Here is a 26,610-nt window from a genome sequence, read left to right as displayed (position 1 = left end):
ACACACCAGTGGACGGCCTGAGTGGAATAGGGTCACCCACGTGGGGGGTTGGTTAAGGGGAGGTCAGGAGTCAGTCAGAGAAGAGGAGAGTGTAGTGTTGGAGGTGAAAGAGAGAGGAGGTCAGGAGCTGGCTCCTTGGAAGTACTAGGTAGCAGACGTTGGTCTGGACCTGGTAGGAGCTGGACCCCTGGTCGCAGGGGATCTTAACAAGGGGCATGGTATTGTCGTGGAGGACAGCCGACGACCTTGTACCATCACCGGGCTTTGACCAAGGCACGACGGGATACGTGGACCCTAGGTCAAGGAGTAGCTTCAGGCAACCTGACAATTCACCCGACGAGAATGGAGCCTTCAAGATCCGCTCTCCACCCGCTCCAAAATTAGGATACTAGCGCAATGAGGGGGATAGGACTTTCCACACATTCGGTCCAGAAAATCCCAAGCGTGAACCCTGAAAGCAAGCTCCCTCAGTTAGCCACACTGGGGAGCGGGACCCGATTATTTTCAGGCTATAGGGACCAACTAGAAGAGAACAAAGTGCCAAGGGAAAGGTCACAGATCAACAGGAAACACCAGCAGGAACGGGACCCAAATGTGCCCCCCCTCAGTGGCAGCAGTGTCCAGAACTTTGGTTTACTAAAGTCGTCGGTGTCAGCGTTATTGGACTGAGCGAGTACGCAAGTGACCCTTACCTCCCCAACGGCACATCCCAGTCATCCCTCACTGAGTCCCGAGGCATTCCCCCCACCCGTGGAGGGGTTAAGCACTTGGCTGCCCACTCCATCGCCACCGGGTACTCCCAGCTGCAGCGGTGGTACTCCACCTTACCACACACCACAGGTGGCGTCACGAACTCTCAAATACACCGTCTCCTATAAATATCCCCATTGATTGGAGTGGCCGCACAACCCCCGGGTCTGGACGCCCCTCGAGCCACCGTGGATCCGGATCCGAGCAGCCCGGCTGCTGATGCGGGGGCTGCACACATATATAATATCCCACCCCCCTGCATATTATCAGCTTGCACCCTTTAATACCTTACATGTGGCCCTAAAGGGTGTTTAGCCTTGTTTTTAGCCCCAAATTAAATATTTTCTAAGAAAAATAAAACCCTACGTGGTGTCCCTCCTATTTTTGGTAGCCAGCTAAGGTGAATCAGACAGCTGCAGACTACAGCTGGCAGCTCTACCTTGGCTGGAAATCCAAAACAGAGGGCACCCCCACACTGTTATTTTAAAATGATTTAATTTTAAATAAATAACTCTAAACAAAAAACGTGGGGTCCCCCTCAAATTAGATCCCCAGCCAAGGAGAAGCTGATAGCTTGAGGTTGGTATTGTAAGGGTGGGAAGGGCAATGGCTATTGGCCTGTCCCAGCCTAAAAATACCAGCCTGCACCTGTTCCATAACTGGCACATCCATTTATACATGAGGTTGATGACAGCTGGTGGCTATGTGAGCCTCCATCTATGACCAGAGTTGAACTCACTGCTGGATTGCTGGACTGTCGAATTGCATGATATCTCTGCAGAGTAGTCCAGCAGTGAGTTCACCGGCGGGTGAACTGAGTGATGTCACAGTTTCTCACGGCCGGGGACTACCCCACTGCCCTCGGTGTGTCCCAGAGGCTACAGTGACCAGTCACGTTTTCTGCCACTGTAGCCTCTGGATGTGAAAGTGTGTTTTTAATTTGAAATAAAGAATTTATCTGTATTTGTTTAATTTATTTTGACCTACAGGGTAGTAATGTGGATGTCTCAGATGCCTCCCCATTACTAACCTAATGCTTGATGGCAGCTATGATTTTTGGCAAATCACAGCTAAGACCAACCCATATGTTACAGCAATTGCCACCGCACCTGGGCAATTGGGATGAACCAGGTAAAAGGCTAGAATTGATGCATCTAATGGATCTCACAATTCTGGGACAGCTGCAGGCTGGTATGTTTAGGCTGGGATGGGTTAATAACCTTGGCCCTTCCCACCCTGATAATGAAAACCCACAGCTGTCAACTTTACCTTTGCCTTTTTTAATTATTTAAATAATCTAAAAAAATAAATAAATAAAAAATAAATGATAAAGAAAAAGGGTATGGAATTCCCTCTATTTTTGATAACCAGCCAAGGTAAAACAATCTGCTGTCAGTTGCTGCCCATAATTTACTCATGCTGGTTATCAAAAATAGGGAGGGAGCCTACGCCAATTTTTAAAATCATTGCTTTTACACTACAATACAGCAAACTGGTCTGCAGCCAATCACAGACACGGGGGGGAGGTGACATGTATAGCCATCTGCAACCAATCACAGACGTTGGCACAGAGAGTTGGTGGGGAAGCAGTGAATATTCATATTATTTATTATCGGGCCAGAAAAGAGTCTAACTGCTGTTGTATTCTGGGAAAACTTGTATGTATAACTGTCCTGCTCTTACCCCATTTTGCTTCCTTTTCCTGCCCCAGAGCTGTTACCATGACCATTGTCCAACCATTCTTTCAGCACAGAAATTCGGGTCCCCATTGATTTCTATTGGGTTTGGCATCCGGGGTCAAGTTCAGTTTCCTAACAACTTTTTTTTCAAGTCTGTGCAACTTCAAACCCAAATATCCAGAGGTCTGCTCATTTCTGGCCCTGAGATTATACACTATATACAGAGCTCCTGTGTATAGTAGGAGTGAGCAATTAATTTTACTGAGGGTCCACATGAGACCATGACTGTTGTGGAGCGCGAACCAATAGGCTGAAATTAATTCTGCACAATATTATTATAATATCATTATAAAAATAAAATTATTAATAATTGCATCAATATTGAGCAGAATAAAATATGCTATCAGCACCCCATATACAATATGACTGACACACAGAGCCCCGACACAAACAACAAACAACAGACCCCACCTCGCACATCCCCCTATAGACAACAGACCCCCCTCGTACATCCCCCTATAGACCACAGACCCCTCACCCTATACAGACAGCAGGAGCCCCTTATATAGACAGCAGGAGACCCTACGGAGCCCCCTATATAGACAGCAGGAGACCTCACGTAGCCCACTATATAGACAGCAGGAGACCCTATGGAGCCCCCTATATAGACAGCAGGAGACCGCACAGAGTCCCCTATATAGACTGCAGGAGACCCCACGGAGTTCCCTATGTAGACAGCAGGAGCCCCAACACAGACAGCAGGAGGCCCTCAACAGCCTCACACTGTCTTAGATAGACAGCAGGAGCACCATACAGCCCCCTACAGACAGCAGGAGCCCCACATAACCCCCTATATAGACAGCAGGATCCTCCACACAGACCCCTATAGACAGCAGACACCTCCACACACTACCTATATAGACAACAGGAGCCCCCACACTGTCCCATATAAACAGCAGGAGCCCCCATGCAGCCCCTATAGACAGCAGGAGCCCCTATATAGCCCCCCATAGACAGAAGGAGCCCCTCATAGCTTCCCAGTCTGACCACCAATATCCCCCTATTTACAATCTGACACAGCCCTCCTCTATACCATATTACCCACACAGCCTCCCCTTATATAGTTTGAGTCACATACAGCCTACTATATACAGTATGACCCACACACAGCAGTATGAGCTCCCACACAGACTGTCACAAGGGAAACCCCAGAGAGGGCCACAATATACAGGGCACACAATACAATGGGGTGACCTCTTGCACTCACCTGAGGCTGTATGCTACACTCCCTAACATCACATATGGGTCCTTTCACCCCCTCACCAATAATGTGCCTAGGCCCTTGCTTGCCCTACACTCACACTGGCTAGTAAGCAGGCCAACAAGTGAGCTAGTTCGACCACTACAATAATACAACATGAGGGTAGGTAGACAATCAGGGGGATGCAAACAAAAGGATATACCACCAACTATTGAAGCCAAACACCAGACTGCATATGACATGACTCCAAGAGCAGGCTCTTCAGCAGCCACTAGTCTTCCTTGGATGGTCAGAATAGAGTGACTCTGCCATCATCAGGAGAAGGCTCATGTGACTATTTAAAGAGGAGGGGAGTGGCTTTAGCTGAAATCAACTAATTAGGAGCTAACAGCAAGGAAGAAAGACATTAACCCTTGCTGCGCAATACAAAGCAAATCCGTTTAATATGCAGAGCCTCACAAGTATATGTGAAGTTCAGATCACAGAATGGTCACAAATCTCTCAACAGTGAGAGACACTCGTGACGCAGGCTCTCTATATACAGTATGATCCCACAAACAAGCCTCTATATACAGTATGATCCCACAAACAGGCCTCTATATACAGTATGAGGTCATATACATTGCCCTATAAGCAGCAGGAACTACCACATAGGCCCCCTTTATACAGTATGAGCCCCCACAAAGCCCATTACAAACACACAGCCCCATCTCTACAGTATGAGACCACACACAGCATACTATGAGCTTCAAAAGGTCCCTTAGGCCTTCACACATCCGATCCTCCGGTATGCGTGATGTCCATTTTCACATTTACCGGAGACACTGACACAGGTAGACCCATGAAAATCAATGGGTCTGCACATACCTACGTGTTTTCACATGGACCATGTCTCTGTGTGCTCCAGATGTTGACATGTCCATTTTGACCGGCAGCATGGGTATCACACGTACCACACGGATGTGTTCCATGTGACATCAGTGCGACATGTACCGGATCAAAACCACGTGTCTGGGAAATAAAATGAATTTCTACACTCACCTTCTCCAGCACTGCTGTCTCTGCCGCTGATGTCACTTGCTTCCGACCCCGTTCATTATGCTCATTGCAGATTCACTGCACCGAAGACCGAAAGCAGCAGCAGAGGGGAGTCAGCAGGGCCGGAGACCGCAGAGCAGAAGACATCAGCACCACGGACAGCAGTGCCAGGGACAGGTGAGCATAAAGTTATCACGGATAGCACACGGAGAACACTCAAGTGCCAAAATCACGGCACACGGAGGGCCAAACGCACCTTTTACACGTCCATGCAAACCATGCGCATTCTTAGCGGACGTGTGAAAAAGGCCTTATAGACAGTATTAGCCCTCACATAGCACCCTATAGACCGTATTAGCCCCCACAAAGCACACTATAGACAGTATTAGCCCCCACATAGAATCCTATAGACAGTATTATCCCCCTATAGCACACTATAGACACTATTAGACCTCCTATATACAGCCTGAGTCCTCAAATAGTCTTGTATATACACCATGCACCCCCCACATAGCCTCCTATAAACAGCATGAGCTCTCACATAGCCTCCTATATGCAGTATGAGACCCCTCATAGCCTTCTATATACAACATGAACCCACACATAGCCTTCTAATATATAGCATGAGTGCCGAAATAACCTCCTATATATAGCATGAGCCCCTCAACTAGCTTGTTATATACAGCATGTGCCCCCACACATCCTCCTATATACAGTATAAGCCCCCACACATTCTCCTATATTCTGTACAACATGAGCCTCCACATTGTCTCCTATATACAGTAGGATCCCCCATATAGCCTCCTATATACAGGATGAGCCTTCATATAGCATCCTAAATATAGTATAGCCCCAAATAGCCCCTATACACAGCAAGATAATCTAAATAGCCTGCTACATACAGCATTAGCCCCCACATAGCTTCCTATATACAGTATGAACCCTCACATGGCCTTTTGTACACAGTATGAGCCACACACAGCCCCTATATATAGCATAAGCCCTCACAAATACTCCTATATACAGCATGAGTTTACACACATACTCCTATATACATCATGAGCCTCCACACATACTTCTATATACAGCATGAGCCCCCCCACATCCTCGGCATGAACTCCCACACATCCTCCTATATACAGCATGAGCCCCCACACATACTCTTACATATAACATGAGCCTCCACATACAGTTAGGTCCAGAAATATTTGGACAGTGACACAAGTTTTGTTATTTTAGCTGTTTACAAAAACATGTTCAGAAATACAATTATATATATAATATGGGCTGAAAGTGCACACTCCCAGCTGCAATATGAGAGTTTTCACATCCAAATCGGAGAAAGGGTTTAGGAATCATAGCTCTGTAATGCATAGCCTCCTCTTTTTCAAGGGACCAAAAGTAATTGGACAAGTGACTCTAAGGGCTGCAATTAACTCTGAAGGCGTCTCCCTCGTTAACCTGTAATCAATGAAATAGTTAAAAGGTCTGGGGTTGATTACAGGTGTGTGGTTTTGCATTTGGAAGCTGTTGCTGTGACCAGACAACATGCGGTCTAAGGAACTCTCAATTGAGGTGAAGCAGAACATCCTGAGGCTGAAAAAAAAGAAAAAATCCATCAGAGAGATAGCAGATATGCTTGGAGTAGCAAAATCAACAGTCGGGTACATTCTGAGAAAAAAGGAATTGACTGGTGAGCTTGGAAACTCAAAAAGGCCTGGGCGTCCATGGATGACAACAGTGGTGGATGATCGCCGCATACTTTCTTTGGTGAAGAAGAACCCGTTCACAACATCAACTGAAGTCCAGAACACTCTCAGTGAAGTAGGTGTATCTGTCTCTAAGTCAACAGTAAAGAGAAGACTCCATGAAAGTAAATACAAAGGGTTCACATCTAGATGCAAAACATTCATCAATTCCAAAAATAGACAGGCCAGAGTTAAATTTGCTGAAAAACACCTCATGAAGCCAGCTCAGTTCTGGAAAAGTATTCTATGGACAGATGAGACAAAGATCAACCTGTACCAGAATGATGGGAAGAAAAAAGTTTGGAGAAGAAAGGGAACGGCACATGATCCAAGGCACACCACATCCTCTGTAAAACATGGTGGAGGCAATGTGATGCATGGGCATGCATGGCTTTCAATGGCACTGGGTCACTTGTGTTTATTGATGACATAACAGCAGACAAGAGTAGCCGGATGAATTCTGAAGTGTACCGGGATATACTTTCAGCCTAGATTCAGCCAAATGCCGCAAAGTTGATCGGACGGCGCTTCATAGTACAGATGGACAATGACCCCAAGCATACAGCCAAAGCTACCCAGGAGTTCATGAGTGCAAAAAAGTGGAACATTCTGCAATGGCCAAGTCAATCACCAGATCTTAACCCAATTGAGCATGCATTTCACTTGCTCAAATCCAGACTTAAGACGGAAAGACCCACAAACAAGCAAGACCTGAAGGCTGCGGCTGTAAAGGCCTGGCAAAGCATTAAGAAGGAGGAAACCCAGCATTTGGTGATGTCCATGGGTTCCAGACTTAAGGCAGTGATTGCCTCCAAAGGATTCGCAACAAAATATTGAAAATAAAAATATTTTGTTTGGGTTTGGTTTATTTGTCCAATTACTTTTGACCTCCTAAAATGTGGAGTGTTTGTAAAGAAATGTGTACAATTCCTACAATTTCTATCAGATATTTTTGTTCAAACCTTCAAATTAAACATTACAATCTGCACTTGAATTCTGTTGTAGAGGTTTCATTTCAAATCCAATGTGGTGTCATGCAGAGCCCAACTCGCGAAAATTGTGTCACTGTCCAAATATTTCTGGACCTAACTGTACCATCATATATACAGAAGGAGCCCTAAATAGCATCATATATACAGCATGATTCCTCACATAGCGTCCCATATAGAACATGAGCCCCCACATAGCCTGATATATATGATATATACAGAATGAACCCCCCATATAACCTCCTACATAGAGCATGAGCCCCCACATAGCTCCGTATATCCAGCATGAGCCCCCACACATCCCATACACATATAAAATAACACATACCCACCTTGCTTCCGTTCCCCCGGGGCTCCTCTTCTTCTTGATACTGACTCATACATTTTAGAGCTTGGGACTTATCCAAATATAAAAAAACAATTTTATATTCAAATAGACATACAATGGTTAAAAGTTTAACTGTCCATATAATAAAATTACATGAGGTAACAGGTGGATTCAATCATGCCCACCCACCAGGGAACCAGCACAGTTTATCCCATTACTATTCCATACATCTCAATAGCATCATGGATTAAGTCTCAGGGATTGGTGGCATCTGCGATCCTATCTGCAAGTTTGTGGACCATTACTTGAAACCGCTGGTCTATGACTTACCATCATACGTCAGGGATACAACTGACATATTAACCAAAATGGAGGGGCTCCACATCGACCATGATATGTGGATTGTAACGGCTAATGTGGAGTCCCTCTATATGTGCATCTCACATAAGAATGGACTGGAGGCTGCCTGACTGTTCCTCGAGGGTAGTGGATGGGACGGCGCTGTTCGTGGATTGATTATTGAACTTCTTGAATTCGCCCTGACTCACAATGTGTTTGTCTTTAAAGACAGATTTTATTTACAAAGATGTGGCACTGACATGGGGGCAGCATGCGCACCATCTTATGCCAATCTATTCTTAGGCATGTGGAAACGGAGACTTTTCATGACAATAACCAATTCTCCAACCACGTTGTTTTATGGCTAAGGTACATTGATGACGTGCTGTTCCTGTGGCAAGGTACAAGGTCTGGGCTGGATGAGTTCATGAGAGCCATTAATAAGAACGATCTGAATATTAGGCTGACACATTGTGCGCATCAGAGGCAAATGGAATTTTTGGACATACTATTTGAAGTGGGTGACGATGGCGTGTTACAGACAGATATCCACAGAAAGGATACTTCTGTGAATTCTCTCTTGCACGCATCGTCGGCCCACACCAGATACACGATCAGGGCTATTCCCACAGGACAATTTTTGAGGGTCAGGAGGGTATGCTCCACGGACCAGAGATTTGAGATGCAGGCGGATGAGTTAAAAGAAAGTTTTTTTACAAAGGGGTTATAGTAGACGTAATATCAAAAAAAGCTATCTAAGAGCCAGGCATACCCGGAGGGAGCAGCTCCTCTTTAAGTCAACACCCCCAGAAAGTAATAAAGATGTGTTGAGGTTCATCTCCACGTTTAAATGTAGGTGGGATCAGATGAGGGATTCCCTATCCAGGCACTGGTCGGTCTTGCGGACGGACCCGTGCCTGCCGGGGATTATCCCGGATTCGCCCCTTATAACATCTCGGAGGGGGAGGAACCTCAAGGACATTTTAGTGAATAGCCACTATGTGGAAAAACCAAGCAATCTGTTTACCACTTCTGGGGTGGCGACAGCGAGGGGTGGTTGTTTTCCCTGCGGGGAATGCCTGGCCTGCAAAGAGAAAAATATCATCAGGGATGTTGGGTTTACCTCTGCTGACGGTAAAAAATCATTGAAAATTTTGAGACGTATCTCCTGCAGCAGTACATACGTCATATACTTGGCAACTTATCCATACAAAAAATTGTATGTTGGACTAACTTCTAGACAATTCCGGACGAGAATAAGGGAACATGTCCGTGATATCTGTAATTCCAAACAGAGTTTGGATGTGTCACTTCTCAGAACCATTCCACGACATTTTCATATTCATCATAACTGTGATCCATCAGGACTGAAGGTCAGGGGCATCGACATTTTACACTGTGGCATCAGGGGTGGTGATTTGAAGAAGCAGCTGGCCCAATTAGAGTGCCGATGGATAGTGACTCTGGGTACTATGGCCCCTATGGGGCTATATGAAAAACTTAGTTTTTCTTCCTTTCTTTGAGCCCCCCTTTCTGTTTGCGTTGTTAACTTGGCTATCCAGATCCATATAGTTAATCATTATGAATACCTATTTGAAAGCACTGGAATCATAAATATGGGGGTGGTCCAAGTATATTAATCCTGGGGACGCTTTTGATGAGACAAAAAGTAATATAAGATGCAATTTGGTTTACGGTTTAATTGCAATATAGTGATATCTTATGCAATTTGGTCTTGTGACTCTGTCGCGGGCGGAGGAGGGGACGCCGCGCTCTCCCACTGCTGCTCGGGTCCGGCCGCCGCGGCTGCTGCGGCCTGCTGCTGCTCGGTGGCTCGAGCGATGAGCCGGATCCCGTGGACTCTAGCGGCGCTCCTCGCCCGTGAGTGAAAGGGGGTAGTTGGGTGTGGGGATGGTTTATTGTCCGTGACGCCACCCACGGTTGTGGTGATTTATTGGCACCACCGCTGCTCTGTATGGGGATCCCGGGAAGGGTGGTATGGAGCAGCCAGTTGTTGTATTGCCCCTCCGTGGGAAGGGGTTGGTGATCCCGGGGCCCAGTGAGGAGGTGGGAGATGCAGGACTTGGTGGGCGCAGGGACGCGGGGGCAGCGCGGTGCCTTGCGGCACTGTGGTACTCACTCAGCCTGAGACGTTGACACAGTTTTACGGTAAACCACATGGCTGGAAAGACGGTTCCCACGGACGGCTGCACTTGCTCTCCCAGTAGGTAACGGTGATGTCCCTTTGACCTGCACCTAATGTTTCTGTGTTGGTAGCGATGGGTTCCCACTGGTAACCCGCTCCCCGGCTTGGATGTGGGCCGGAGGAGCCCTGCTTTGCCCGCAGACGCTGGCCCCGAGGAACTGGTGCCCTGGCGGTAGCGGTGTTCCTCCTTAATGGTTGGACTTTTCCCTTCAGTCGGGACTTGGTTGTTGGGGGATCGACGTCCCCTTCACTGACGGATTTGGCAAATTATGGCGACTCCTAACCTTGCCGGGGTCCGAGAGGCCCCTGCCCTGGTGCTGACTGTCCTTCGTATACTGCTCCAGACCGCCGGGCCACTACCCGTCCGCGGTCCTTCCAGCAACCTCCGAGCAGTCCCCCTCCAGACGATCACCGCTGTTGCTGACCTTGCTGACACTGTCCTGCACTTAGCCGGACCAACTTCAGGGCTTTCTACGCTCACTTTTACTCTTTTCTTCTTTTCTCCACTACTACTTCACTTTCACTTAGCTCCTCTACCACTTCCTTCTACTTTGAACTTCCACTTCTATCTGCCTGGTTCTTCCCGCCTCCAGGGCTGTGTACTCCTCGGTGGGCGGAGCCAAGCGCCTGGCCCACCCCCTGGTGTGAACATCAGCCCCTGGAGGAAGGCAACAAGGATTTTAGTAGCTTTGGTGTTCCTAACTGGGATGTAGGGTGTGGTGGTGTGATGACCTGTGACCCCTGGCTTGCCTAGGGCGTCACAACTCTTTTTTAATGGTGCCTGTTTTGTTGTTATTGTTTTTAATAGTAATTTCCATATACATTCTCCCCATCTATAAACCAAGAACATGCTGGTGATGAAATGAAGCAATGATCAGTGCATAAGAAAATATCTAATCCTTTGACATCTGAAATGATTGGCCCGATCATTGTTCAATATATGTGGAGTCGTGACAGACATGGATGGATGCACAAATGAAATGCAAATGATTGATATAGAGATATAACAGTATTATTATTGTGTTTTATATTACTAATATGTCCTCTAGCCATGTATGTAAACTCATGTAATTAAATGTAGTGAACAATTGTTTAATGTTTCAGTTGTTGGCATAGGAACAGTGATGTACTCACATTGGTGGGTTAAAAACTGTATACTACATTATAATGGCCACTCTTTGATTAATATATTGAATATTTCCTAATCCTTAGGACCATTGTAGGTGGTGCTTATGTGGGTGGTTTTTTCCTTTGCTCTATATGCCAGGAAGACTCTGAGGTCTATTATTGATATTTACCTGCACTGGCCACTGTGACGCTGTGTCTGTGTGTGAGCACTGTTGCTAACGCATGCGCGAGTGATGTGACTTCCGGTTGTCGGCGCCCGGCGGCCTCAGCAAGCCCAGTGCGCATGTCGAGTGACGTCAGCGAGGGAATTCCCTCTGACGTGCGCCCTGGGAGTGAGAGCTGCCGCACACTGACACAATTTCCGGGTCTCTCGTCCCACGCCGCTATAGCAGCGACGCAATACGGAACACGTGTCACTGATCACCAATGATACAATATGTATAAAATGGGGAGCGTGATGAGTGGCACTACCACTTGTCTACAGCCCGCTGAAGAAGCATACGCGACACGCGCGTCCGGGAGAAGGTTACTCTCTCACCCACCTCTGAACCTGCACTATTGGGTTTCCTATCTACACACTATGGATAAGTCCACAAGATTATTAACTACGCAATTGAATCTTAATATATGATCTTGTAGTGTATTTCCATTAATACACAATAGTTATTTAACCCATGAGGCTATTGAGCTGTATGGAATAGTGATGGGATATTGTCACGGCCAGGTGTGCGGGCAGGCCCAGGAGGTGGATCCACTGGACCGAACTCCTAGATGGTAGGAAAGAGTCCGGCAGCTGGAACACTAGAAACAGCAGAACAGTCCTTGCACACGGGAATAGCGGAGAAGTCCCTGGGACCACGGAGTTACGGGTGGTAGTCCGGGTGACGCAGCTCAGGTCCGGAAGCCGAGATGATGTCAGGCGGGGTCCGGAACCTTGGGAGCAAGATGACGGGTCACCGCAGGGATCCGAGATGGTGCGGACTGTCAGGATGGCAGAAGGACAGCGTTCGGGGTTCAGGATACGGCAGACAGGATGGCGAAGCAAGCACGGCTCTACAAAGAGAGATAGGTGAGTACACGCACTGAAACACCAGGAGACCTGACTCCTAGCTTAGGGAACACGAAGATCAGGCCCCACCCCCTTGGACAATACACCCCTTTATACCCTGTACCTGATTAGCCTCATTACCTGTTAATGGACGCTGGCCCTTTAAGAAAGGGTCAGTGACCGCGCGCGCGCCCTAATGCGCATGCGCGCAGCCCGGGTGCCAGAAGCCAGGGAAGGAGGCTGAGAAGAGGACGCAGGGGAGCCGGCCAGGGCCTGGGAAGCCGTCGGGCGCCGCGATCGGGGACCAGGGGGCCTGGGAAGGACGGGGACCGGAGGCTGGAGAGCGGGGAGCGTGGCAGGTGAGCCGGGGAGCGGGGCTGAGGACCCGGGGAGCGGAGCAGAGGACCCGGGGAGGGAAGCCAAGGACCCGGGGAGCGTGACAGTACCCCCCCCCCACGCCCCCCTCCCCGCAACCGGGACATGAAGGCACGGATCAGAGGAGTGCCCACGTTCTCCCTGGGCTCCCAGGACCTATCCTCAGGACCATACCCTTCCCAGTCCACCAGGAAGAACTGTCGACCTCGTACGGTCTTCATGGCCACGATATCCCTTACCGCATAGATGTCGTCATCGGCAATAGGTGGAGGAGCCGGACAGGCAGCAGCGGAGAAGGGACCAAGGACGACCGGCTTGAGCAGGGAGACGTGGAAAGAGTTGGGAATCCTCATCGTGGCCGGGAGCTGTAGCTTGTAGGAGACCTCATTGATCTTGCTGAGGACCTTAAACGGCCCGATGTAGCGAGGACCCAGCTTGTAGGAAGGTATCTTCAATCGGATGTACTGGGAAGCAAGCCAGACCAGGTCACCAGGAGAGAAACACGGAGGGTCCAGACGCCTCTTGTCAGCGTGTTTCTTCATCCGCTGGGAAGCGCGTCCAAGGGACGCCTTGACAGAGTCCCAAATGGTAGCGAAGTCACGGGCTACAGTATCAGCCGCAGGGACATCCGAAGAAGGGGATATAGGCAATGGAACGGAGGGCTGTAGTCCGTAAACGACATGGAAGGGAGATTTGGAGGACGACTCACTGATATGGTGGTTATGTGAGAATTCAGCCCAAGGCAGAAGCGTGGACCAGTCGTCGTGATGGGCGTTGACATAATGACGTAAGAAGGATGTCAAGATTTGATTGACCCTCTCCACTTGGCCATTAGACTGAGGATGGTATGCGGAAGAAAAGTCCAGAGTTACTCCCAGATGCTTGCAGAGCGCCCTCCAGAAGCGGGAGGTGAACTGAGTTCCTCTGTCGGACACGATGTGGGATGGAAAGCCATGCAAGCGGAAGATGTGATGTATATAGGCTTCCGCGAGTTCCTGAGCAGAGGGCAGTCCGGCCATAGGGACGAAGTGAGCCATTTTGGAGAACCGGTCCACCACGACCCATATGACTGTGTGTCCGGAGGATAATGGCAAGTCCGTAATAAAATCCATCGCTATGTGTTGCCACGGAACTGAGGGTATAGGCAGAGGCAGAAGACGGCCATAGGGCAGGTGTTTGGGCGTCTTGTTCCTGGCACAAGAGGAGCAGGCAGAGACATAAGCAGCGACGTCCGTGCGAAGGGATGGCCACCAGTAATGGCGTACAATCGCACCCCATGTTCTCTTCTGGCCTGCATGACCGGCTGTTTTGGAGGCATGACCCCAGTGTAACACTTTTTGCCTGTCAGTTTCAGAGACGTAGGTCTTTCCGGGCGGTATCTGGGCCAGAGTGACAGGGGCCACCGGAATAATCTTGCTAGGAGGGATGATAGGTTGGGTAGTCTCTTCCTCCTGCTCCATGGGCACGAAAGACCTAGACAAGGCATCAGCGCGTACATTCTTGTCCGCGGGTCTGAAATGGAGCTGGAAGTCAAACCTGGCAAAGAATAAGGACCACCTGGCTTGCCGTGGGTTCAGTCGCTGAGCGGACCGCAGGTATTCCAGGTTCTTGTGGTCCGTGTAGATAATCACGGGGTACACTGCTCCTTCCAGGAGGTAGCGCCACTCCTCCAGAGCCAGTTTGACCGCCAATAGTTCTCGGTCACCGATGGTGTAATTACGTTCCGGCGCTGAGAAGCTCTTGGAGAAGAAACCGCAAGTCACCATCTTGCCGGAGGAGGATTTCTGCATGAGCACTGCTCCAGCTCCCGAGGAGGAGGCATCCACTTCCAAGGTGAACTGGCGGTTTAACTCCGGACGATGGAGTACAGGAGCGGAGGCAAATGCTCGCTTCAGGGAGCAAAACGCGGCGTCGGCTGCAGGTGACCAGTCCTTTGGATTAGCCTCCTTTTTGGTCAAAGCGGAGAGAGGAGCAGTCAGGGCAGAGAAGTGAGGGATAAACTGGCGGTAGTAGTTGGCGAATCCCAGGAACCGTTGGATTGCCTTCAGTCCAGAAGGAGGAGGCCAGTTGAGTATGGAGGAGACCTTCTTTGGATCCATCTGCAGTCCAGTGCCCGATATGATGTATCCCAGGAAAGGGAGAGAAGACTGCTCAAAGACGCATTTCTCATATTTGGCGTAAAGACGATTCTCCCTCAGTCTTTGCAGAACCAGCTGTACGTTCTCTCTATGGGTCTGGAGGTCCGGAGAGAAGATAAGGATGTCATCCAGATAAACTACGACACAGACGTAGAGGAGGTCCCGGAATATGTCGTTCACCAATTCTTGGAAGACAGCTGGTGCGTTACACAGGCCGAAGGGCATCACGCAGTATTCATAGTGCCCATCGCGAGTATTAAACGCGGTCTTCCATTCGTCCCCAGAGCGGATACGAACTAGGTTGTAGGCACCCCGAAGATCCAGCTTGGTGAACACACGGGCTCCCCTGAGCCGGTCGAACAATTCGGGGATGAGCGGCAGAGGGTACTTGTTTTTGACGGTGATCTGATTCAGACCCCGGTAGTCGATGCATGGGCGTAGGTCACCCTCTTTCTTCTTCACGAAGAAGAAGCCTGCTCCCGCAGGAGAGGAGGATCTCCGGATGAATCCTTTTGCCAGGCTCTCTGTGATGTAGGTAGACATGGCCCTGGTTTCGGCCGGAGACAACGGATATATCCGTCCTCGAGGTGGTGTTGTTCCTGGGAGCAGGTCGATGGCACAATCGTAGGGACGGTGTGGCGGAAGTACCTCAGACTCCTTCTTGTCAAAAACGTCTGCGAAGGACCAATAGGCCGAGGGCAGTTCCGGTAGGTTCTCTGGAACCGGAGGTCGTCGGATAGGTTGTATGGGCTTCAGACACTTCTCATGACAAGCAGAACCCCATCGGGTGATTTCGCCAGTACCCCAGCTGACTGATGGTTCGTGTGTCCGCAACCAGGGAAGTCCCAGCAGGATTTGATGGGACATGTGTGGAAGGACGTAGAGAGTGATGTTCTCGGTGTGCAGGGCACCGATACGCAGTTCGACCGGTCTGGTGACCCAGGAGATGGTATCAGAGAGGGGTCTCCCATCCACAGAGGCAATCACTAGGGGCTTCTCGAGTAGAGTAACAGGCAGCTGGTACTTGTCCACCGTGGCCTGCTGGATGAAATTGCCTGCTGCTCCAGAGTCGAGGTATGCCTCAGCCGTGAAGCGCGTCTCTCCCGTTGACACTTGCACAGTCCACATAACCGGGTCTGAGAGAGTCCCAGCACCTAGGGTGGCCTCTCCTACCAACCCTAGGCTTTGGAGTTTCCCGGCCTTTCCGGACAGGAGCGTAGGAGGTGAGTGTCCTCTCCGCAGTAAAAGCAGAGGCCCTTGGCGAGCCGCTCTGCTCGACGTTGTTCAGATTGCCGTACTCGGTCGATCTGCATGGGCTCTTGGACGGGAATCCCAGCTGTTGATGACTGCGATACGGAGGACTTCTGTGGAGGAGGGGAATGCCGTACCGGACGTCTCTCCCGAGACAGCTCTTTGGAGCGCTCCTGAAAACGAATGTCCACTCGAGTTGCTAGGGCAATCAGGGCATCTAGGGTGGAGGGCACGTCACGACCCGCCAACTCATCTTTGATGCGACTCGAGAGTCCTTCCCAGAAGGCAGCTGTTAGGGCCTCATTATTCCACCCGAGTTCAGAAGCCAACGTGCGGAAACGGATGGCGTATTGGCCCACCGTCAGTGTTCCTTGACGTAAGCGGAGGAGGGATGAAGCAGACGCAGAGGCGCGTCCCGGCTCGTCAAAGGTGCTGCGGAAGGCCTGCAGGAACTCTTGGAGATCCTTGGTCATAGGGTCCTCCTTCTCCCACAACGGGTTCATCCACGCCAGTGCCTCGCCCTCCAGGTGAGACATGATGAAGGCGACCTTGGCTTGGTCGGAGGCAAACAGATGTGGCAGCTGCGTGAAGTGGAGGGAGCATTGGTTTATAAACCCCCTGCAGGTCTTGGGATCTCCGGCGTACCGGGGTGGTGAGGCCAAACGCAGTCTGGAAGCATCCGAAGAAGCGGCCACGGGAGCGGGGGACGTGGCTTGACTAGTGGCGGCTTGGGATGTTGTAGACGTGACTGCCGCTTGTAGCGTGGTCAGGCGGGTGTCCACGGAAGTCATGAAGTTCAGCATGCGGGTCTGGACTTCACGCTGGCGTTGGAGTTCCTCTTGCAAGGCCGCTAGTGCTGCAGCGGGATCCATGGCCTGATCTTACTGTCACGGCCAGGTGTGCGGGCAGGCCCAGGAGGTGGATCCACTGGACCGAACTCCTAGATGGTAGGAAAGAGTCCGGCAGCTGGAACACTAGAAACAGCAGAACAGTCCTTGCACACGGGAATAGCGGAGAAGTCCCTGGGACCACGGAGTTACGGGTGGTAGTCCGGGTGACGCAGCTCAGGTCCGGAAGCCGAGATGATGTCAGGCGGGGTCCGGAACCTTGGGAGCAAGATGACGGGTCACCGCAGGGATCCGAGATGGTGCGGACTGTCAGGATGGCAGAAGGACAGCGTTCGGGGTTCAGGATACGGCAGACAGGATGGCGAAGCAAGCACGGCTCTACAAAGAGAGATAGGTGAGTACACGCACTGAAACACCAGGAGACCTGACTCCTAGCTTAGGGAACACGAAGATCAGGCCCCGCCCCCTTGGACAATACACCCCTTTATACCCTGTACCTGATTAGCCTCATTACCTGTTAATGGACGCTGGCCCTTTAAGAAAGGGTCAGTGACCGCGCGCGCGCCCTAATGCGCATGCGCGCAGCCCGGGTGCCAGAAGCCAGGGAAGGAGGCTGAGAAGAGGACGCAGGGGAGCCGGCCAGGGCCTGGGAAGCCGTCGGGCGCCGCGATCGGGGACCAGGGGGCCTGGGAAGGACGGGGACCGGAGGCTGGAGAGCGGGGAGCGTGGCAGGTGAGCCGGGGAGCGGGGCTGAGGACCCGGGGAGCGGAGCAGAGGACCCGGGGAGGGAAGCCAAGGACCCGGGGAGCGTGACAGATATACTGTGCTGGTTCCCTGGTGGGTGGGCATGATTGAATCCACCTGTTACCTCATGTTATTTTATTATATGGAAAGTTAAACTTTTAACCATTGTATGTCTATTTGAAAATAAAATTGTTTTTTTATATTTGGATAAGTCTCCTGCACATGTTTTTTGAGCACGAAGTATTGTGTTGAATAGGGAGTAAATTCCACATTATATTATCCATACAGGGATCTTTTGATACAATTTAGTATGATGCATTTGAATAACTACATATATCCCGTTTTGTCTATGACCTACTTGATATTTTAGAGCTTGGGTTAGCGCCGGCTGATAACTTCATTGCTCCGGTCACGTGAGCTCCCTGTAACTGCGCTGCTGTTCTGCATTCCTGACAGCGTAGTTCTCTGCTCCAAGACCTGCGCCGAGGGAATGGGAGCAAGGTGATTACTAGAGTTGAGCGCGGTTCGCGGTTCGTGGTTCTCCAGTTCGCGGCTCGAGTGATTTTGGGGGCTGTTCTAGATCGAACTAGAACTCGAGCTTTTTTGCAAAAGCTCGATAGTTCTAGATACGTTCGAGAACGGTTCTAGCAGCAAAAAACCCAGCTAATTCCTAGCTGGCTTTCCGCTGTAATAGTGTAAGTCACTCTGTGACTCACACTATTATGACATTTCAGTGTATAGTGTGCGGGAACAGCGCATTCAGATCACTGCTGTTTGTAGATCGCCATTTTTTTTTTTTCCCTTGTCTTCCTTCCCAAAGCGTGCGCGTGTTGTGGGGCGGGCCAGCATGTCAGCCAATCCCAGACACACACACAGCTAAGTGTACTTTTAGCCAGAGAAGCAACGGCATGTGTGATAGGATGTCCATGTCACATGTCCCTGCATTATAAAACAGGACATTTTCCTCCAGCACGCCATTATCTGCCTTCTGCGTCCTTGATGTCAGACATCACTGGCGCAGCTCCTATCGCCGATACAGCTGTATACGCTCCATACACAGCGCTGGACAGCATAGGGATAGCACTTTCTATCAGTCCTTTTAAGGGCTCATACCGGCAGGGTCAGAGCCATAGGTGACAGGTCCTGAAAACAGAGTTTAACAGCTACACAAGATGACAGCGTCTGTGTAGCTAAGGTCAGGGATTTCCTCGCTACATTTCCCCATTAGGAGGGATAGAAAGGCAGGCTTCCATTCCTCTAACCAGAGACCCAGAACCCTGGCACTGTACCCTCCTGTCCTCTGCACACTCCAACTCATTGTTACTAAGCCATTATACTAGCAAACACTGAGTGAACTTAGTGGCATCCTAAACGTGGCTGTTGGACTTCTGTATCGTCCCACAAGTGCAAAGATATTTGCAGCACCTCTGCCTGCATTGCACACTCAAACTCATTATAACTAAGCCATTATACTAGCAAACACTGAGTGAACTTAGTGGCATCCTAAACGTGGCTGTTAGACTTCTGTATAGTCCCACTAGTGCAAAGATATTTGCAGCACCTCTGCCTGCATTGCACACTCAAACTCATTATAACTAAGCCATTATACTAACAAACACTGAGTGAACATAGTGGCATCCTGAACGTGGCTATTGGACTTCTGTATAGTCCCACTAGTGCAAAGATATTTGCAGCACCTTTGCCTGCATTGCACACTCAAACTCATTATAACTAAGCCATTATACTAGCAAACACTGAGTGAACTTAGTGGCATCCTAAACGTGGCTGTTGGACTTCTGTATCGTCCCACAAGTGCAAAGATATTTGCAGCACCTCTGCCTGCATTGCACACTCAAACTCATTGTTACTTACTAAGACATTAGAATACCAAAAATTGAGTAAATTTAGTGGCATACAAGAAGTGGCTGTTGTACTCCATTTGTGCCCCACAGGTGCCAAGCTATTTACAGCACCTCTGCATGACACCCTCCTGCTCTGTTTTTAATAAGCTATAATGATAGCAAAAAATACTGCCATTTAGTGGCATCATAGAACTGGCTGTTGTATTTCATTATTGTCCCACTGGTGCCAAGCTATTTCTAGCACCTGTGCAGGACAGAGGACACCCTCCTACTCTGTTTTTAATAAGCTATAATGATAGCAAAAAATACTGCCATTTAGTGGCATCATAGAACTGGCTGTTGTATTTCATTATTGTCCCACTGGTGCCAAGCTATTTCTAGCACCTGTGCAGGAGACCCTCCTGCTCTGTTTTTAATAAGCTATAATGATAGCAAAAAATGCTGCCATTTAGTGGCATACAAGAAGTGGCTGTGGGACTCCATTAGTGCCCCACTGGTGCAAATCTATGTGCAGCACCTCTGCATGACACTCTCCTGCTCTGTTTTTAATAAGCTATAATGATAGCAAAAAATGCTGCCATTTAGTGGCATACAAGAAGTGGCTGTTGGACTTCTGTATTGTCCCACTAGTGCAAAGATATTAGCAGCACGTCTGCCTGCATTGCACACCCAAACTCATTGTTACTAAGACATTATAATACCAAAAATTGAGTAAACTTAGTGGCATACAAGAACTGGCTGTTGTATTTCATTATTGTCCCACTGGTGCCAAGCTATTTCTAGCACCTGTGCATGACACCCTCCTGCTCTGTTTTTAATAAGCTATAATGATAGCAAAAAATGATGCCATTTAGTGGCATACAAGAACTGACTGTTGTATTTCATTAGTGCCCCACTGGTGCCAAGCTATTTCTGGCACCTCTGCATGACACCCTCATGCACATTTTGCTACGCTAATGTTATAGTAAACTCAGGGAATTCATTGCTGCATTTGATAATTCGGAGGGATAGAAAGTGAGGCTTCCTTTAGCTTTTCCTTCTGTTCATAGACAGCATCTCCAAGTCCACACCCGAAGAGCAATTTCTCCTCCACATGTAAGTGTGGAGAGGCAGCTAGTGCGCATGCGTGTGCCGATTTACCCCAGCTGCAGCCTAACTACAGTGTTTCGCCTAGTGAGTATGCTCAGCCTGACTGTGCCATTCCTGAGGCTAACTCTTCATTTTGGGATACAGCGCATGCTCCCACACTTAAGCCCAAAAGCCTCTTTGTACAGGTACTTGCACTCCGTGCCGGGTCTAAGTACTGTTTTGTGCCTAGACACCATGCTAAAGCTGATAGTCATTTTTCAGAGACTGTATTTCATGCTACTGAGCATGCTCAGGCACTTACTGCATCAGAGACTAGGTCTGGTAATGAACTCTTTGGTCCTGCCCCTGATGTGGGGGGCCCATATAGACCACAGGGCATCAGGTGTCCTGACAATGTGGCCAGGCCACTCCCAAATGGCTTGCAGAGGCCCGCCCCTATGACTTGTCACCTCATTATTGATGGTCAGACGATGACTGGTGAGGTGTTTGTGTCGTGGCAGCCATGAGGTCATTATTGAAGTTGCGGTTCCAAATAGGACGCTAGTTATGCCACTCATGACGTGTCACTCTGCTTTTGTCTCCAGGAGGTGCATTGTGGTCCACCCTGGTTTGGGGCGGACCCAGGTTATAAAACGGGCTGGAGCCAACAAGGAGGTGCGCAGTCTTCTATTATGCTCCAAAAGAGCACACCTCCATGTGTTGAACCCATTGCGGCTTTAGGCCAGAGGTAGGCAGGGATAGGGCGTCGATGCAGGCCGCCACCACAGTTGGTAACGCAGAACGGTTAAGACCAGCTCCTCTCCTACAAGTCCTGCTTGTGCAGCCCAGTGGCATTGACAGGCCTGCTGCTGCTGATGCGCCAGTGTGGCGCCCCAGGACCTGGTCTCCACAACAGCATTGCTCTCCCAAAAGGGTTAATGCTGAGCCTGGAGGTAATGGGGAGGTCCATTGGCCAGCAAGTTTAACACCCAACGCAGTTCTCCCTCCGGCCAGCAGAGGGAGCTCTGAACCTGGAATTCCAGGGAGCTTTCCTCAAGTCTGACCTGCGGGAGGAAGTAGTGGTCAGTCTGTAGGGAGAAGTGGAAGGAAGCAGACGCCGAGTGTGCTGTCCTGTAGGTCTGAGGCCTAGAGCTAGAGTAGCTTGGCCCAGGGAAGCAGAAGTAGCAGAGAGGCAGCGGAGAGAGACTCGGACATCGGAGTCTGTGGCCACCAGGGCTTAAAATACTCCCTGGTAGCCGAATCCGAAGGGCAGGAGAGCTGCAATCACCCGGCCCATAAACATCCCGAAGGCACAGCTGCAGCATCAGGGCACAGTGTGGACTCCAGCAGAGAAGCACCAGAGAGGGCCTGCGCAGCCTGCTACAGAGGGAAAGGGACGTACCATCAGTCCCAGCAGCAAAGAGGGCCATTGCTGGATTCAGAGAAGCAGGGTCCTAACATCACAAGAAAAGCACAGGAGTAGGCCTCATACTCAGCTGGCCAGAAAGATCACCCCAAGTACTTCCAGGCCGACCGGATCCCCATCACCACCTGTAACGGTCTCCCAGGACTGGACTGTTCCCAAAGTAAAAGAGGAAAAGGTAAAGAGACTGTTGTTTGTGCCTGGTTCTTTCATTGCCTGTCGGCCCTGCACCGTGTTAGCCACACAACCCCATAGACTTTCACAAGCACTAACAGTGTCCCCGGGGCTCCGCTCCACCTGTGGGGAGCAGTACTACCATTGCTGCCATAACATCACCCCGGAGGCCTCACACAGCAGCGGCGGCTTAATAGCCGCAGACCACAGGTGGCGTCACGAACACAAACTTTATTCATCAAGCCATATATTCTACTGACACCCACCAGGGCCACGGAGCCGGGCCCAGCCACCACTGACTACCACCGGACTAGTCCGGCCCGGCACCGGGTGTCCCATAGCCCTGGGGTGGGCGAGTCACCTGCTGTCCACAGGTGTGGCCCCAATGCACACGGTCAGCGTACTGAATGGCCCCTGTGATGTTAACAGGGAGTTCCTGGGCTGGGTGGGCGTGTGGACCCTGTGACTCTAACAGGGCTCCCAGTCTCCAGATCCGAGTGGCGTCTAACTCGGTTCAGGCTACTATTAGTTTCATAGCCACACAGCTCTGTATCCTCCACCTAACCTTCCAGTTGCCAACCTCTCCTTTTCCATCTGGGAGCACGGTGGACACTGACTGCTGATGAGGATATATACCTTTCTCTTTCTTTTCTTATTAATTTTCGTTATATAGCGGTAACATAGTATATACCACCTTATCCAAATCTGCCAGTCCCACCGTAGCAAATGCTGTTTCTTCATCAAATGTTACTTTTGCTTAACCAACAAACCCACGGACAAAAACTTTTTTCCCCTTTCCAACACAACTGTTCCCTTTTCCACCAGCATTTGTCCTTTTTCAACTCATTTGGTATATGACCAAAAGTGCAACTCTGCAGGGACACCGTACTCAATGCCATTTCAGCACAGCAGCCAGCCCTCGGTCCCTCAGATGTGGACAAGTAAAAGACCATTTCCTCCTATCCATGACAAAGCATTGAGATTCACTCTGTGCAGCACTGGTGTTTACTGGAAAAGCAAATCTAAGAATCCGTACCACCTTCTGCAGATACTCCTGTATACGTGCGTCCCTTTCTATGGCAAGAATTATTTCGCCAAATTTTGTCTTGTACCGGGGATCTAACAGTGTGGCAACCCAGTAGTTAGCATTACTTCGAATTCGTACAATCCGAGGGTCATGTTGTAGGTAGTGCAGCAAGAAGGCGCTCATGTGTCTTGTGCATCCAGGAGGACCAAGTGCTTGGTGTGTTGGTGGCAGAGAGGTGAGAATCGTGCCTCCTTCCTCTGCCCTCTCCCCACAACCTCGCACAACCGAAATGTGAGCAAGTTCTCACTCATCAGCTGAGTCTTCCATGCCCATCGCAGGTTCGTCCTCCATTTCTTCATGGGCTCCTGCACCTTCCTCAACAATTTTTGCTGATACTATGCGCCCTTGTAAATCCCTATCCCCCACCATGACTGCCGCCTAGGTGCCGCTCACCGTATGGACATTGTAGATCTTATTATCCCTTCTGCATATGACTCCTCCTCTACTTCCTCCCCTTCCTCTTGGACCAACACCTGACTCCGAATAATGCTTACAGTGTGCTCCACCTTGTAGATGACCAGAATTGTCACGCTGAGAATGGCATCGTCAGTGCTAAACATCTTCGTCGACATTTGTAAACTGTGTAGAAGGGTGCATAGGTCCTTGATCTGACACCACTCCAGCAGCGTGATCTGCACCACCTCGGGATCAAGTTAGCCCAGGATATACGTCATACCGTATTTCAGCAGGGCTCTGCGGTGCTGCCACACACGCTGCAACATGTGCATATTCCAATTCCTGCGTGTCGGAACATGGCATTTCCGGCGTTTAACCGCCAGACCCTAAGACTTCAGGAGCGATGAAAGTTGTTGAGCTGCTGGGTGCGAAGGATGAAAGTGAGCACATAGCAGCGTGCCCGCTGCACAAGGCCATGTAGGCCGGGATGGTATTTTAAAAATTGCTGGACAACCAGGTTCAACACGTGAGCCTTACAAGGCACGTGTGTCACATTGCCCTGAAGAAGGGTCGCAGACTGGTTTGCATCATTGTCGCACCCGACCTTCCCTGACTGCTGGTTGAGTGTAGACAACCATTGATGAAACTCGGTCTCACTCTCCAGAGCTAACCGTCCACAATTCCTCAGCGGTGTCTCACATTTCCCCTACATTTCAAAGTAAACATTTGACTGCCTGATGGCCTTGAGCTCTGCTGCCAGCATAGTAAGGAGGTGTGTGGGATTCCTTGGGCGCAGTTACAAGGAAGGGTGGCCTGACCACACAGGGTTTGGGCCGAGGTGGAGGACCCACACGAGGTTAAGGAGGCAGAAGCAGTGGAGGAACGTGTACATACAGAGGAAGGATTGACACACAAGTCGTGGGGACGGCAAGACTTGTACAGCAAACCCTTCTCCGTCTCTCACCATAGTTACCCAGTGCCCAGTCTGCAACATGTAACTCTCCTGTCCATGCTTACTGGTCCAAGTATCTGTGGTGAAATGCACCCTGTCACACACAGAGTTTCTCAAGGAATCGGTGAGATTGTGTGCGACCTGCTGTGGTAGCGCGGGCACGCCTTTCTTGGAGAAGGAGTGACGACTGGCCATCGGCTCTTGGGGCACTGCAATGGGCATAAGGTCTCGAAAATCCTCGGTCTCAAAAGGGTGTAAAGGCAGCCTTTCTGTTGCCAACAAGTTGCAGATGATGAAACTCAACCTCTTAGGCATGTCATGCCCTTCAAAAAACATGTAAAACACAGTGAGGGGACTCCAACCACAGTCTCCCTCGTTGCCACTAATTGGGCCACACACACCCCACTTGACTGGCATCACTTGACCCCCCTTTTCAAAATGAAAAAGATGCTTTGCATGAAGCACTCTCAAAAATACGCGTGCCTTTCCCGTCCCCTGGATGACCCAGGGGAAGAAAAGTCCTCTGAGAGCCATGACTTGTTCATCTTGGTTCTTTTAGAAACACAGCGAGGGGACTCCAACCACAGTCTCCCTCGTTGCCACTAATTGGGCCACACACACCCCACTTGATTGCCATCAGTTGACCCCCCTTTTGAAAAAGAAAAAGATGCTTGGCATGAATCACTCTCAAAAATACGCGTGCCTTTCCCGTCCCCTGGATGACCCAGGGGAAGAAAAGTCCTCTGAGAGCCATGACTTTTTCATCTTGGTTCTTTTTTCAAAAGCGAGGGGACTCCAACCACAGTCTCCCTCGTTGCCACTAATTGGGCCACACACACCCCACTTGACTGGCATCACTTGACCCCCCTTTTCAAAATGAAAAAGATTCTTTGCATGAAGCACTCTCAAAAATACGCGTGCCTTTCCCGTCCCCTGGATGACCCAGGGGAAGAAAAGTCCTCTGAGAGCCATGACTTGTTCATCTTGGTTCTTTTAGAAACACAGCGAGGGGACTCCAACCACAGTCTCTCTCATTGCCACTAATTGGGCCACACACACCCCACTTGACTGGTATCAGTTGACCCCCCTTTTGAAAAAGAAAAAGATGCTTGGCATGAAGCACTCTCAAAAATATGCGTGCCTTTCCCGTCCCCTGGATGACCCAGGGGAAGAAAAGTCCTCTGAGAGCCATGACTTGTTCATCTTGGTTCTTTTTTCAAAAGCGAGGGGACTCCAACCACAGTCTCCCTCGTTGCCACTAATTGGGCCACACACACCCCACTTGACTGGCATCACTTAACCCCCCTTTTCAAAATGAAAAACATGCTTTGCATGAAGCACTCTCAAAAATACGCGTGCCTTTCCCGTCCCCTGGATGACCCAGGGGAAGAAAAGTCCTCTGAGAGCCATGACTTGTTCATCTTGGTTCTTTTTTCAAAAGTGAGGGGACTCCAACCACAGTCTCCCTCGTTGCCACTAATTGGGCCACACACACACCCCACTTGACTGGCATCACTTGACCCCCCTTTTCAAAATGAAAAAGATGCTTTGCATGAAGCACTCTCAAAAATACGCGTGCCTTTCCCGTCCCCTGGATGACCCAGGGGAAGAAAAGTCCTCTGAGAGCCATGACTTGTTCATCTTGGTTCTTTTAGAAACACAGCGAGGGGACTCCAACCACAGTCTCCCTCGTTGCCACTAATTGGGCCACACACACCCCACTTGACTGGCATCAGTTGACCCCCCTTTTGAAAAAGAAAAAGATGCTTTGCATGAAG

This window comes from Anomaloglossus baeobatrachus, chromosome 5 (assembly GCF_048569485.1).
Source record: "Anomaloglossus baeobatrachus isolate aAnoBae1 chromosome 5, aAnoBae1.hap1, whole genome shotgun sequence".
NCBI classification, from domain to species: Eukaryota; Metazoa; Chordata; class Amphibia; order Anura; family Aromobatidae; genus Anomaloglossus; species Anomaloglossus baeobatrachus.
The sequence above is the reverse complement of the archived record's forward strand: the minus strand, read 5'-3'. Positions refer to the sequence as shown.